Genomic DNA, 13,942 nt, shown 5'->3' with positions numbered 1-13,942 from the left:
TCCTCCTCCTCCTCGCCCTTGGCCACAAACTGGCGATTCCCGCCGACATCTTCATGGAGGAAGTGTTGGGTCGTTTGGGTGAGGCTCGCCACCCCATTCCTGGGGAGCCGGAGCCCTGCTTTATAGCGTTCACTTGCCCACACCTCCGTGGCCGGCTGCAGCACCCTGCAGAGCTGCCGTTGACAACCATCCGGCCCTTGGCAGGTGTTTCTGGCATCCCCCCCCCCCTCTCTCCCTCCCTTTCTGTGTCAAGCATCCGGTCAGTGGCCGCCGACAAATCTTCACACATATCCGCCTTTGCTGCCGTAAGTTTTCAACATATCGGAAGGATACAGCCGTCAAATTCTGTAGTGTTGATCAACTTCTACCGTCAACCTTTCATTCCTCTTCCGTCAATTGATGCCGTCTATCCTCATATGAGCAATGGAGCAGAGTGTAAGTTGTTTTGTTATGGCGAATGCAGAAATTCGCTTTGTTTCGACTCTGGTCTGGTCGAGTCGATTTTGTTTTGGTTAGGTTAGGCCTATTCTGGGTGGGCATGATTGGATTATGCCAGGTCCGGTGTCGCTGGCAGGGTCCGGTCGAGTCAGGTCTGGTCTCGGTCTTTCGGGTCAGTTAAGACTGGGTTTCAGGCTGCGAAAGGCTGAATAACATTATTCTGCTTGTAAGCAGAGGTCGGCCGGACGCTGCTGCAATACTTTCCTGATTGTCTGCCGGTCTGCTCTCCCAACAGCCAGCCTAGCTGCCTCTGATGCTTATCTTCCTGTCTGCTTGCCTGTCTGTCTAGGGTATTAATTGCCCGTCTATCTATTTGCATGACCTTGTATCTGTCTTTTATCGTAAATGCTTGCCACCGTCTAAGTCTTCTCTATATCTGTCTACTAGTGTATCTGTCTGCCACCGTATTACTCAACGTAACTTACTGTCTACGTAACTGTATGTCAGTTTATCTGTCTGCCCATGTAATTGTCTATTAGTGAATCTGACTGTCCCTGAAAGTGTTAGTGCATCTCACTATCCACGTAACTGGCCGCGATTCTAACTTTCTACGTAACTGCCTGTCAGTGTTTCTGACTGTCCAGGAAACTGCCTGACCGTGTACATACCTGCACATCCGGTGTCATACATGTCTGCCAGGGAATCTTGTCTGTTCTCGTGCCTCTTTGCATGTGTTTATGTCCGTCAGTCATACCTGCGCCCGTATGGCTCTCATCGTATCAATCTCCATATCGTTCTGAATTCGCATATGTGTGTTTACACATCTGTCAGAGTAACTGGCCGGATGGTTACTTGTCTGCAAGGGTCTGATCCCGTGTTTGTCTGCCCGTATATTATCTCTACTTGTTTAGCTACTCTCCTAGTATCTGTCTATACGAGTCTGTGTCTGCTAGACCATCGTTCTTCATATTTTCATGCCTTGTTTTGCTCGCGTGGGGAAGAGGCACATCAACTATTTAAGCTTGAGAGCCTTAACAGACAGCTAGCTCCTTGGAAACACAAACCGAAACTGTCTCTATTTTCCGCTTGTTACAACTTGAAATAAAGTTGTTATATCTTGGCTTAACGTGTTTATGACGTATTAGAACGTTGTTACAACTTGCTATATTGGTTGTTATAACAGGTTAGGTGTGAAAACTTGTTCGAACGTTGTACCAACGTCGTAGTTTCGGTGTGTGTTTGTCGGGTCTGAGCCTGGCAGAGGTTCTAAATATAAACATCCACCGGCAGACACTAAACTCTAAAACTGAGTATGAAAAAATTGTGTTTCCTTTGTTTACTCATAAACTGGTTTAAAAAATGATATATTCAGCACGGGGCTTCTATTTTGCAAGGTAAATATACCTTGCAAAGAAGAAACTGGAAGAAAACTTGTAGTGTGCAAGTTCAAAAGAATCTTGGAAATAAGACTTCTGTTAATGCGACACATAATTGTTATGTGTCGAAAATATTGTGTTATCCGTTAACACAATTATCCGTTAACGGAGAAGTTCCAGAGTCCTCAATATTACTATGTTAGAGTCAGTTAATATAAAGGAATCGGAGCAATGCCCTGTTAACGGAAGAACTAAGTTAGGGATGTATCCTGTTTAAACAGTAAATTACATACTCTATTGTGTTATAAACTTTATGCAATAAGTCCATGACGAACAACCCGTACCAAATACTTCTCAAACAACAATATACCAAACAAATAACTCTCTGTCAATCGCTTCCCAAACAACTCGGTCCCAAACAATTCATAGCCAAAAACTCACCGAACTTCTAACGTTATCGGGAATTACATTTTAACGTCCCCTATTCACTTAACATCGCCAAAACAACTTTCGCCAACTCTTCCTTAAACGTCGCGACGAAATACATCAAATCCTCACCAAATCGTTTAATCTTAAAGAAAAACTCAAGACTCACTAAGCATTAAACATTGGCTTAAACCTTCCAGACTCAACAAAGAGCCTAGCATCGTTATCTTGGTTATCTTGAGATGATTTCGGGGCTTTAGTGTCCCCGCGGCCCGGTCCTCGACCAGGCCTTTACCCCCAGGAAGCAGCCCGTGACAGCTGAATAACACCCAGGTACCTATTTTACTGCTAGGTAACAGGGGCATAGGGTGAAATCGTCCACAAAAGCGCTTCACGCATTCGCCAAATCACTTAAAGCCTCCTCCTTCCCCCCTAAAAAAAAAAACTCTCCCAACTCGCCAACTCGTCCCATTTAAGTGAGAACAATCCCAACCATACGCCAAGTCGTTTGCAAAAACGACAAACAATTTTTCGTGATACTCTGGATTTTTTTCAGCTACCGTCACCCGATCGCCTCCACCGCCCTGAAAAATGTTCCTTTCTCATCCAGAAAAAAATCCTCTCTCTTCATGTATAAAAAAAAGGCAAAATTTAAAAATTTCTTGGTACCCCTGGGAATAATAAATAAATATAAGTATAAAATAGTATACAATTTACGTATTTTGCTCTTGTAGTAAAATTTATTTGAAATGCCGTATCAATATACATTCATCTGTATGTTTATTTACTTAAAGATAAACTAATGGATTGTTTATTGTACAACACAACTTTTATGTCGGTTTATATATAATTTGACGTGGAAATTTAGTTTTCATATAAATGTGGCAAAAGAATTTATATTTGTAAAACATTTAATTTTTTAATAATTCGCTGGTTGGTGTGAGTTTATATACTTTTATGTGTATACTTGTGTATGCATAGTCGTGTGTGCATGTTTGGTTGGTCTATGTATGAATATGTATGGATAATTTTCATATGCATGATATTGCATGTATATTTGAAGACGTTTGATCGTACATGTATACTTGTCTGATAAAGGTATGTATTTACTGGGACGGATGTTTGGGTACAAAGGTTTTGTTATGTATGTTTGGGTACATAAGTTTGGGTACGCCTGATTGGGTACGTATGTTTGGTTATGTTTGGGTACGTGTGTTTGGTTACATATGTTTGGGTACGCCTGATTGGGTATATATGTTTGTTACGTATGAGTACGCATCTTTGGGTACGCCTGATTGGGTATATATGTTTGTTACGTATTAGTATGCATGTTTGGGTACGAACGTTTGGGTACGTGTGTTTAGCTATGTATGTCTGGGTATGTATGTTTGGAGAAACAGAGAGTATGTTTGGAGAAACAGAGAGTATTCTTTAGAAACTGAAATTTCAGAAGCATTGTGAAAAGATACATGCTGTTTAACATGGCCAGGCATGACGTGAACACATATGGGACAGTGTGAGTGGACACAGATGGAACAGCATGAGAGAACATGGAACAGAACATGAGGATACAAACATAAAATATAATATATAGACAAGGAACAAACTAATATCTAAATAAACTGTATATTATATGTTTTAATAACGTTATGAGTTAATTGTGTTATACTAAGATGTTGTTTGCAAAGACTGTTGTATTTGCTGACTGTTGTATATGATAAGACTGTTGTATTTACAAAGACTATTGTATTAACTACGACTGTTATATTTGCTGACTGTTGTATATGATAAAACTGTTGTATTTACAAAGACTATTGTATTAACTAAGACTGTTATATTCGCTGACTGTTGTTTTTACTAAGATTGTTGTATTTGCTAAAGCTGTTGTATTTGATAAGGCTGTTCTATTTGCTAAGGCTGTTCTATATTTAGATAACAAATCTATACAAATTATCTGGTAGTGGTAAATTAAAAACACCTGAAGCAGTTAGCCAGGTAATGTTTTAATTGACCAATTAAGTCATCAGCATTAGGGTAATGTTAAATCATTACAATATTGCTCAGGAATATATCAATATAAAATAGATGAAAGATGCGTCATATTTAATAGCCCCAATTAATTAATTAATGTAATATATGTGATAGTCGATAAACATATGCATAATTAATACCATTACCAATGAGATAAGATGCAACTGCTTCGCTATGGTTCAAAACAGTCAGCCCCAAGCACAGTCAGTCACAGGCACAGTCAGTCATAGGCACAGTCAGTCATAGGCACAGTCAGTCATAGGCACAGTCAGTCACAGGCACAGTCAGTCACAGGCATAGTCACAGGCATAGTCATAGGCACAGTCAGTCACAGGCACAGTCAGCCCCAGGCACAGTCAGTCACAGGCACAGTCACAGGCACAGTCAGTCACAGGCATAGTCACAGGCACAGTCAGTCACAGGCATAGTCACAGGCATAGTCATAGGCACAGTCAGTCACAGGCACAGTCAGCGCCAGGCAGTCAGTCAGTCACAGGCAAAATTAGCCAATCATTAAAAGGACGTTGAGTTATTAAAACCAAAACAAATAAAAAATATGACTGATACAATGCAAGGCCTTTTGATCCGTACGAGGCAGCTGCTATTGGTTATACAAGGCAGCTGCTATTGGTCAGCTCCTATTCATACCAATCCAAACTCATACATGTCTGACCTTTGCTGAAACAATTCAGGGATCCCTCGTCTGTTACGTCATTGATCTGTGGGGTGTTAATCCGAATAACTAGTGACACAGAGACGTATTTCACAACATTATAGTGTAATCATTTGTTCACATTTCACATTGTTCAATCATTTGTTGGTTATGAGAGGACACTTTAAATTAACGTTTTTCATAACGTTTTGAAACTTTGAGAATTTCCTGCCCACCTAACCTATCAGAGGACCCTTAACTTACTGTTGTTGAAAAAAAAATCCCAAATTTATTTTCATTTTCAAAATACGTCCAAATTCGGCCATACGGGCAAACGGCCAAAAGCGACGTTCTTTTTAAGAGGACAGGTTGTGGACCTCGTTGTGGGTGGTGGAGGAGCTTTGTCAGGGTCCGCGTCGGGTTAATGGTAAGACATGTGAGGAAGCCCGCGGCTGACACCTCCTGTCAGAGGTTCACCAAGTTTCAAGTAGCAGCGTTCTCGTACGGGCACTTATGACACCTCCGAAGCTCCCAACTTTCCCATGAAGGAAGCCTTGTAACTCCCCTCACACGCACGGAGCCTTGAAGTGTAAGCTTATGTGTAAGCTTTGTCTTACATAGGAAGCTTTGTTGGCTTTCTCACATCATTCGTTGAAGCTTTTCTTTAGCATATACCAAACAATGGCTTCCTCACCCACACTAAGTTGGAAAGCACTCCTGATACACATTAAGTTTTACAGCTCTATCCTCCCCCCCCCCCTCACGCACCAAGCTTGACAGCTCCCACGTCACATACCAAGCTTGACAGCTCCCACGTCACATACCAAGCTTGACAGCTCTTCCCCTCGTGAGGGAAGAGCTATCAAGCTTGACAGTTTGGTGTGTGAGGGACGCTTGACAACAGGGTCGCTGTTGTCAAGCGTCCAGTCAACGGAGCAGCGTCGCTGCTGTCAAGCGTGTGACTGAGGAATAAACTGGGTGCTGTCACCTGCCTCAACTCATGGCTCAGGGGGTTAGAATGGTGAATGTGGAATTCACGATATTCTTTTGTTCCCATATTTTTTACCGGCTATCTCAGGTCTCTCGGGCACTTCTTTAGGGCCATTCAGGGTACGTTTTAGGGCCACGTCTCGTGGTCCATGTCTTGCGGACCATGATTCGTGGCCCACGTCTCACGGGGGACGTTTCAGGGGCCATATCTGGCGTCATTTTTCATGGCCTTTTTTTATGTCATACATTGGCAGGAAACACATGTGGAGGTACAGCGTCACATCTATGGAGTGTTCTCCCACTGGTGTGTACTCTTGTTACAGGCTCTCAACACCCTCAGTGACATTGCTATACTGTGGCTAAACTCTGACCTTCTGGTAGTGACACACTATCACTCTGACCTCTCACCTTTACTCTCACCCTGTCCTCACTCTCACCCTCCCGCAATCTCGCCCCTCAAACCACTACCATATTCTCACCTCTTCCACATTCGCTGTTCCCTCAATCTCACTACTCCCATCGCTCTCACCTCTCCCATACTCCCACTCTCGCCACTCTCACAGCTTCACAGGACATACCTTTCAAACATATTTCATTTTTCTTGTGCAAAAAAATTTAAGTAACGGGTGTTGGGGTCTGTGTCACTATCCCGTGTCCCTGGGTGCTTGTCCCAGGGACACAGGATACATGTGATGTCCGTTACATCCTCCCATGTGATAAACATGGGTGTCTGTTTCATGGGAGGATGGGAATGGAGGGGGAGATTTCAACGAGTAGTGTATCGTCAAGTTACTCATAGACTCACCTGTCATGACTCACACAAACTCACCTGTCATGATTTACACAGACTCACCTGTCATAAATGATACACAGCAGCACCCCGTGACACATACTTTCATATATCTGTACAACCTTTCCATACGTGTAGAATTACCGCCTTGTTTATGGCTTTTTCTATAATACAATATCCTGATCCTCTCAGTATTTACCAAATGCAATCAGATCTGACTTATTTAACCGTTCATTTTCTATATTGCGAACAATTCAGCACCATTACTAAAGGCTTTATCATTCTCACACGACTAAGCCCTGCTCTCAATTATCTGTTATAAGCTGCATGTGACTTATCGATCCTAATGGCTCTCCAGCGTGGCGTATAACCCAGGTGATTACTAATCTAATGAATCGTTAAGACGTCTCATTATTAATGATCTGAGGAAAACAGCTTTTGCTTTGCGCTAAAGGAAATTTTTAATAAATACATTAAAAAAATAATGTAAAAAACTTTGATTTGGGCCCTGTGATTACCTAGCGGATAAAGCAAGTGGCTACAGAGGGCATAATTACCTTCCTTTGATGTTCCAAGAAGCGAAGAAGATAAAAAGAATGATTCCACCGACAGTATTGGCCCTCTGAAGCCTTTCATGCTGATGCTAGAGTCTCTCAATGGGAAAATTGGAACGGAAAGACGACTAACAAATTATGTCGTTGAACTTTAGATAAAACTCTGATTTTTGCATTGTTTCACGTATGAAATTTGTTGCCTACACTGAGTGCCTTACACGTTACAACCACGTGTGTGTATGTGTTGTTGCAGATTTATTCTCGCTTATTGAGCACCAGCTCTAATGTATTTTATTAGTTTTAATAACTTTAATGTATTTGCTTCCTACCTGTGAGAGATGCCTAGATTAACAATTACCTCCTGTTCAAAGCTGTATATATTCACTACTTGCAGTAAATGAATGAAAATAATTTCCTCAGCATTGTGTAATTAGATTAAATACAAGAGTGTTGTTGGCTTTCCAGCTTGATGAATTACAGCCTAAGAAGATTATATATATAACAGTCCAGTTGTCCTACGGTTTATCTGTCCTTTATCTGTAATCAACTTCTAGGGTTACTCTTGCCTTTTAATGCAGCTTTTGGCCAGGTCCTTGTGCATGACTGGTCAGTGAGGCTGTTCTTGGGACTCTTGATATTGTTAATGTTTAGTTACAAAGAGGATTTGAAAAAAAAATTAATGGAAGAGTACAATCAGCACAATAAAGTTAGTGGATAACGATAATGTAGTTAATGTGGATAAAGTATTAAGTTAAGAGACATTATCGTGACGATAATCTGACTTAAAAATCTAACTAATCTTGTAATCTGACTAATCTTGAAAATCTTTCTTACCTTCTTAAAAAATCTTTCTTAAAAAAGCCTTACTAATCTTGAAATCTTGTAATCTGACTTAAAAAGAAACACCCATACATGTAGATAGATAAAAGTTGGATTGATAACTAATCCATTTCACCGTATATCATGACATTGGTCCGTTAAAACAATCGATATAATTCAGTAATAACAGTAATAATTATATTGTAAATGACGTCTCACCTGTGGCATAAGTTTGCCGTTTGTAAGTGTCTAATTGGACCCTACAATAACAGAGAAACATACAGCAGTTATACAATAGGGGCCAAACACACACCTTACTTACGCTACCTGCAGGTTGATTGCTAGTCTGGTCTGGTGTTCATTCATGGCTCAGCACCTGAAATTATTTAGCACGCTTAACATTTGTTTATTGTCAAGATAACAGTTATAACTTTAAGCGTGAGTAGTTGTCATTATCGTGGGCAACCATACCCTCCCCCCCCCCCCGCTAGTGAAGTGACTCCTGTACCTTCTACCCCCTTGCACAACACCTCTTTAACCCCCCACACCACCTGCACTCCCTTGCACAATACCCCTTAACGTCCTAAACACCCCCTCTCCCCCCCCACGCTCCCCACTTTTAACTAATCTCCCTCCCCTGTGAATTCGAGCTCCACACCCTTGCCAAGCAGTTCCCCCCAACCACCACCCCTTATGGACCCCCCCCCCCCACCCCACTCTACATTTTCACAGCTCCACAGAGCTATCACCTTCACAATGTCACTATATATGTCACCGCGACCACTGCAAGTTGGCTGTAAGTCGCAGGCAAGACCCGACCCATCTTGACAATATCACAGGAGTCCGTCTTGCCAACTTCTGCCCAGAAAAAATGACAAAGTTTTGGAAGAGTCGGAGAGATGGACCAACACACACACACACACGCGCACACACGAACACACACACACACACACACACACACACACACACACACACACACACACACACACACACACACACACACACACACACACACACGCACGCACACACTGACACGTCTGTTCCTGACAGCTGACTCATTTTGTTAATACAAAAACTGTTTCCTCTGGCTGGACTTTTTCGGATGTGAAAATCTGCAAATGACGGAATATTGAATGACTGGACGTATTTATTGCGAGCCACAGATATAGGGAGAATGCTGACTTGTGGTTGGCGATAGTAATGCTTGAACTGGTCGGCACAGCTAAGGACTCGCCTCTTGTAGGGTTGGAGTTAGAGACGTGCCGGAGCGAGTGGTTCAGGAGCTCTAACTTCTTCCTCTGACAATGAATAAATCCACAAGGGCCGTGACGAGGATTCGAACCTGCGTCCGGGAGTCTGCGTCTTCCTCTGACTGTCTTGGAACTCGCCCCAGTGAGAGATTATCTTTAGGATCACCTTAATGGTAACTCTTGCCTTGAGGGTGACCTTGGAGTGAGCCTTGAGGGTGACCTTGAGTGAGCCTTGAGGGTGACCTTGGAGTGAGCTGTATCCCAGGATAGACCTTGTAAAGCTTCTAAGAGATTGCCTAATTTGTCACACAACAAAAATATTAGGAAGGGAAGGATTAGAAGAAAGAATATATTTTTTCGGTTTTATTATTATTATTATTTTTACTGCAAAAATTGTAACTATCAATATTAGACGATCAAGTACACGGTATTATCTAGACTTATTAATATCAGACACAGTAATATTATACACAAAAAAAGAAGTCAGAGGTATTCGCTTTTACCCAAACTTGCGTCGCGTGCGCCCCATTGCCAGCTAGATAAGTGGAAAAAACGTCTACAAACAAGGCAGTGAGAAAAAAATATATATACTGAGTGAGTCTCCCAAGTCCTCGTTGTATACAGCGGCTGAAGGACCGCCGGGTCATAGAGTTTTGCATATAAATGAAACTTTCTTGCTCGCTTTGTTTACCATTGTAATGCCATATATTCCGTTTTCTTTTTCGTTTGATGTAAATTTGTAACAATTGTAGTAAGAATGTGATGTGCTGTATCGGGATCTTCACTGACTTCTAGACGAGCAACTGGGAGGTATTTTTGTGGCGCTTCTCTGAAGATAATTAAAACACCTTACAAAGTTTACTTGAGACAGAGGAGAATTTTTTCTCCCCTGTCCTCATTTTTTTCTCTGAAATTACCCACCACAAGTTGACTAAAAATGTGAAATGCGGGGCGCTGAAATGGCGTCCCGGCCCCTGTCAGGCGCTGAGATGGCGTCCAGGCCCCTGTCAGGCGCTGAGATGGCGTCCAGGCCCCTGTCAGGCGCTGAGATGCCGTCCAGGCCCCCTGTCAGGCGCTGAGATGCCGTCCAGGCCCCTGTCAGGCGCTGAGATGCCGTCCAGGCCCCCTGTCAGGCGCTGAGATGCCGTCCAGGCCCCCTGTCAGGCGCTGAGATGGCGTCCAGGCCCCTGTCAGGCGCTGAGATGCCGTCCAGGCCCCCTGTCAGGCGCTGAGATGCCGTCCAGGCCCCTGTCAGGCGCTGAGATGCCGTCCAGGCCCCTGTCAGGCGCTGAGATGCCGTCCAGGCCCCTGTCAGGCGCTGAGATGGCGTCCAGGCCCCTGTCAGGCGCTGAGATGGCGTCCAGGCCCCTGTCACTGGTGTCTTCACGATGTGACTTGACCTGATTGTCCACACTCCACTACCCCTACACACTCCACTACCCGCACACTCCACTACCCACACAATCCACTACCCCCACACTCCACTACCCGCACACTTCTCAGAAATGGTTCTAGCATTATAAATTTCCACTTAGGAGATTAATAACATTCATGATCCAAGAACACCTGTGTTCAATTTCGTCTTGTACAGTCTCTGAGGTAATTTGGTGTCATATACAGTCTTTAAGGTAATCTGGTGTCTTGTACAGTCTTTAAGGTAATCTGGTGTCTTGTACAGTCTCTGAGATAATCTGATGTTTTGTACAGTCACTGAGCTTCGAGAGGTATTAATGATAACAAGTCCTGCCGATTTTCAAGAAGATATCAGTTATTTTACTGTTCCTCCTTTGTGTCCAAATAATACATAAATTCTAAGATCATAAAATAATCTTTGTTTTCAGTGATCACGACACTTTACCTTACTAACACCGCCGAGTACTGCAGCCCTCAACATCAGGTCCAGACAACCTGGAGCTTCAGAGTCTTCATATTCCGGTGTGTCCAGGTCTGCCTTGCCTGGTCGTAAAGCTGGTGACACGATCTGGTCGCCCAGAGGTCGGGAATTCGGCCCAACAGCCACTGACTGCGATGTAAATATTGAAGTTTCATCGGTATTTTCGCCGTAATGTGGTACAAGGAGACGTTAGTGTCACCAGTCACTGTAAATATTGTATTTTATTTCCGCCGGCGGCAGCAGAAGCAACATTGGATGGACTGAATATTGTGAGGCATTATAATATGATGAAGGTGGTGTCCAGGTCACCCGGTTGTGGGAGACCACCTCCCACACTCGTATTGTGGACCAGCCGGTTGTGGGGAAGCCCACATACTCGTATTGTGGACCAGCCGGTTGTGGGGAGCTCCCACACACATAGTGTGGACCAGCCAGTTGTGGGGAAGCTCACACACTCTTAGTGTGGACCAGGAACTCGAAGGGCGACAACTACTCGAATACATTGACTCAGACGTCCGACGAGAAGCGACAATTTGAAATTTATGGAGTGAAGACTTAGAATGTGCTGGTGCGACATGTAGTAACGACAGACTTGATCCATAGAATGAAAAACAGATGCAACAGAACCCATGGGCATGAAGCCCACATACGTCAACCTACTGGAGGGCTCGGTGGCGGAACCCGGAAACACAAGATGAGCCCCATCAATCCCAGCTAAGTAAGTACAGCATGGCAAGTAACCAACACACAAACGGACAATCAAATATCCACACATTTATTCAAGCACACGAACGCACACACAATTTACCGTTTAGTGTAGTTTATTGCAATCAAAACAGTAAAACCACAGAAGAAACGGCTGGAACATAAATACTAACTCGATCGTACGCTGTTGCATCAGAAATAGCCCACGGCAGCCAGCAAGCGCTCCGGTGAATGTTTAATCCAAGCCAACAGGTAACGTAAACACGCTGAAACGAACACAGCATTTAGCGGGTACCCGGGATACACAGTGCCCGGTATGTGGGTACCAGTCCAGGTACTGGTGTAGGTACGTGCCTCAGTCTCGGCTGGTGTTGGTGGTATGTGTGGACTGATTATTCTGCTTGGACTTGCTGTGACAACTATGTAAACGGCCCAAGGGTATTACTGTAGTGGTGGTATTACTGTAGTGGTGGTATTACTGTAGTGATGATATTAGCTATTCATCATCAGTGCCAATTAAGCACGCTGTTAATGGAGTATTAGTGAGCAGAGTCAGGACAAGAGAAGACTGAAGAAACTATAAGAAGACCTAGATGAACTGCAGAGTTTGCCTGATAAATGGCTTCTGGAAGTCAAAACCAGTAAGTGTAAGGTGCAGAAAATGAAGACAGTGTACAGGTGGGCCAGTAGGACGGTGCACCGTACTGGCCAAGGCTGGTCCTCGTCACCGTACTGGCCATGGCCAGTCCTCGTCACCGTACTGGCCATGGCCAGTCCTCGTCACCGTACTGGCCATGGCCAGTCCTCGTCACCGTACTGGCCAAGAACAGTTTTCACCAATACCTTGTGGCATCGTGGAGGTTCAGCCAAGCGGCTGGAGATAATGCTTCCTGGGAATGTCTCCGACAAATATTGACCTTCTTAATGCATCCAAATAATGCTCTCTCGTGCGGCTGGGTCTTCCGCCTCCCCTCCAGCTGAATATCTGAAATGATTCCTCTCGTTTGATTCGGCTTGGCTTGGCTTGGCCTGGCTTGGTTTGGCTTGGCCTCGCTTGGTCTGGCTTGGCCTGGCTTGGCCTGGCTTGGCCTCGCTTGGTCTGGCTTGACCTGGCTTGGCTTGGCTTGGCTTAGTCTGACCCTGCTTGTTCTGAAGAGCTGGGGGGGTTATTGCGGGAGGGAAGACATGAAAATGAGTTGAACAGAAATAAAGAAATAGGATGTGGGAAATGCGGATACTAGAGGAACAACCTATTTTCTGGGAGAGAAGGAACAAAACCAGTGGAAGAGACAGAACCTTTGGTCAGACAGCAGGCCTAAGCGGGTCTAGTGAGAGAAAAGGTTCTGATCGAGAGAGGGAGAGTTAACTCGGTACCTAACCCAGGTAATGTGTGAGAGAGAGGGCGGCGGGGATCCCTTATTCCACATGAAAGTAAGCTTTTCAGTAGTTCAATGAGGAGGAAAGTTTTTTTTAACCTTTGTCCCGAAAGGTGACCAATACTTACCCCCTCTATCTCTCCACTCTCTTTCCCATATCTCGCTCTTTCCCATTATGACCTGATAATGGTCCAGAACGGACCGAAACGTCGCTACTTCTATTATTTTCAAATATTCAAATATGTAGGTTGGGTGTTCAACAATGTAATGATGTGATATATTTAAATTATTTTGCAATTTTAGCTATATATGTTATAAAATGTGAAATGTGCACATTTTACTGGTCCAGTGTGAAAGACAGTTCAGTTTTGATTACATTTATGAAGGTGGGTGATGGTAAGGGGGGGGGTAGGGAAGGGAACTATCAGGGGGAAAGCGCCAAGTCATTACGACTATATAGCACTTGGAAGGGGTCAGGATAAGGATTTGGGATGGGAAGGGGGGAAAGGAATGGTGCCCAACCACTTGGACGGTCGAGGATTGAACGCCGACCTGCATGAAGCGAGACCGTCGCTCTACCGTCCAGCCCAAGTGGCTTGTGTAGCCTCTCGTGGCGTTCATTCCCGCGGCGTCCGATAAGA

The 13,942-nt window shown here is 44.0% G+C and overlaps 1 protein-coding gene and 1 long non-coding RNA gene across 3 annotated transcripts in view; one reads left to right on the top strand and one right to left on the bottom strand.

Annotated features, from left to right (window-relative positions):
- The window catches only part of LOC123746340 (uncharacterized), a 68,996-nt gene that overhangs the window by 6,419 nt on the left and 48,635 nt on the right, over positions 1-13,942 (top strand). The gene's annotated exons all lie outside the window — the stretch shown is intronic.
- Positions 1-13,942, bottom strand: part of LOC123746177 (uncharacterized) — a 271,456-nt gene that overhangs the window by 218,169 nt on the left and 39,345 nt on the right. For both annotated transcript variants that reach the window (XR_011225152.1, XR_011225154.1), the window contains exon 2: positions 8,390-8,452. This is a non-coding gene — a long non-coding RNA (uncharacterized lncRNA). The remainder of the gene's footprint in view (positions 1-8,389; positions 8,453-13,942) is intronic.

Source organism: Procambarus clarkii, chromosome 80 (genome assembly GCF_040958095.1).
Source record: "Procambarus clarkii isolate CNS0578487 chromosome 80, FALCON_Pclarkii_2.0, whole genome shotgun sequence".
NCBI classification, from domain to species: domain Eukaryota; kingdom Metazoa; phylum Arthropoda; class Malacostraca; order Decapoda; family Cambaridae; genus Procambarus; species Procambarus clarkii.
The sequence above is the reverse complement of the archived record's forward strand: the minus strand, read 5'-3'. Positions and strand labels throughout refer to the sequence as shown.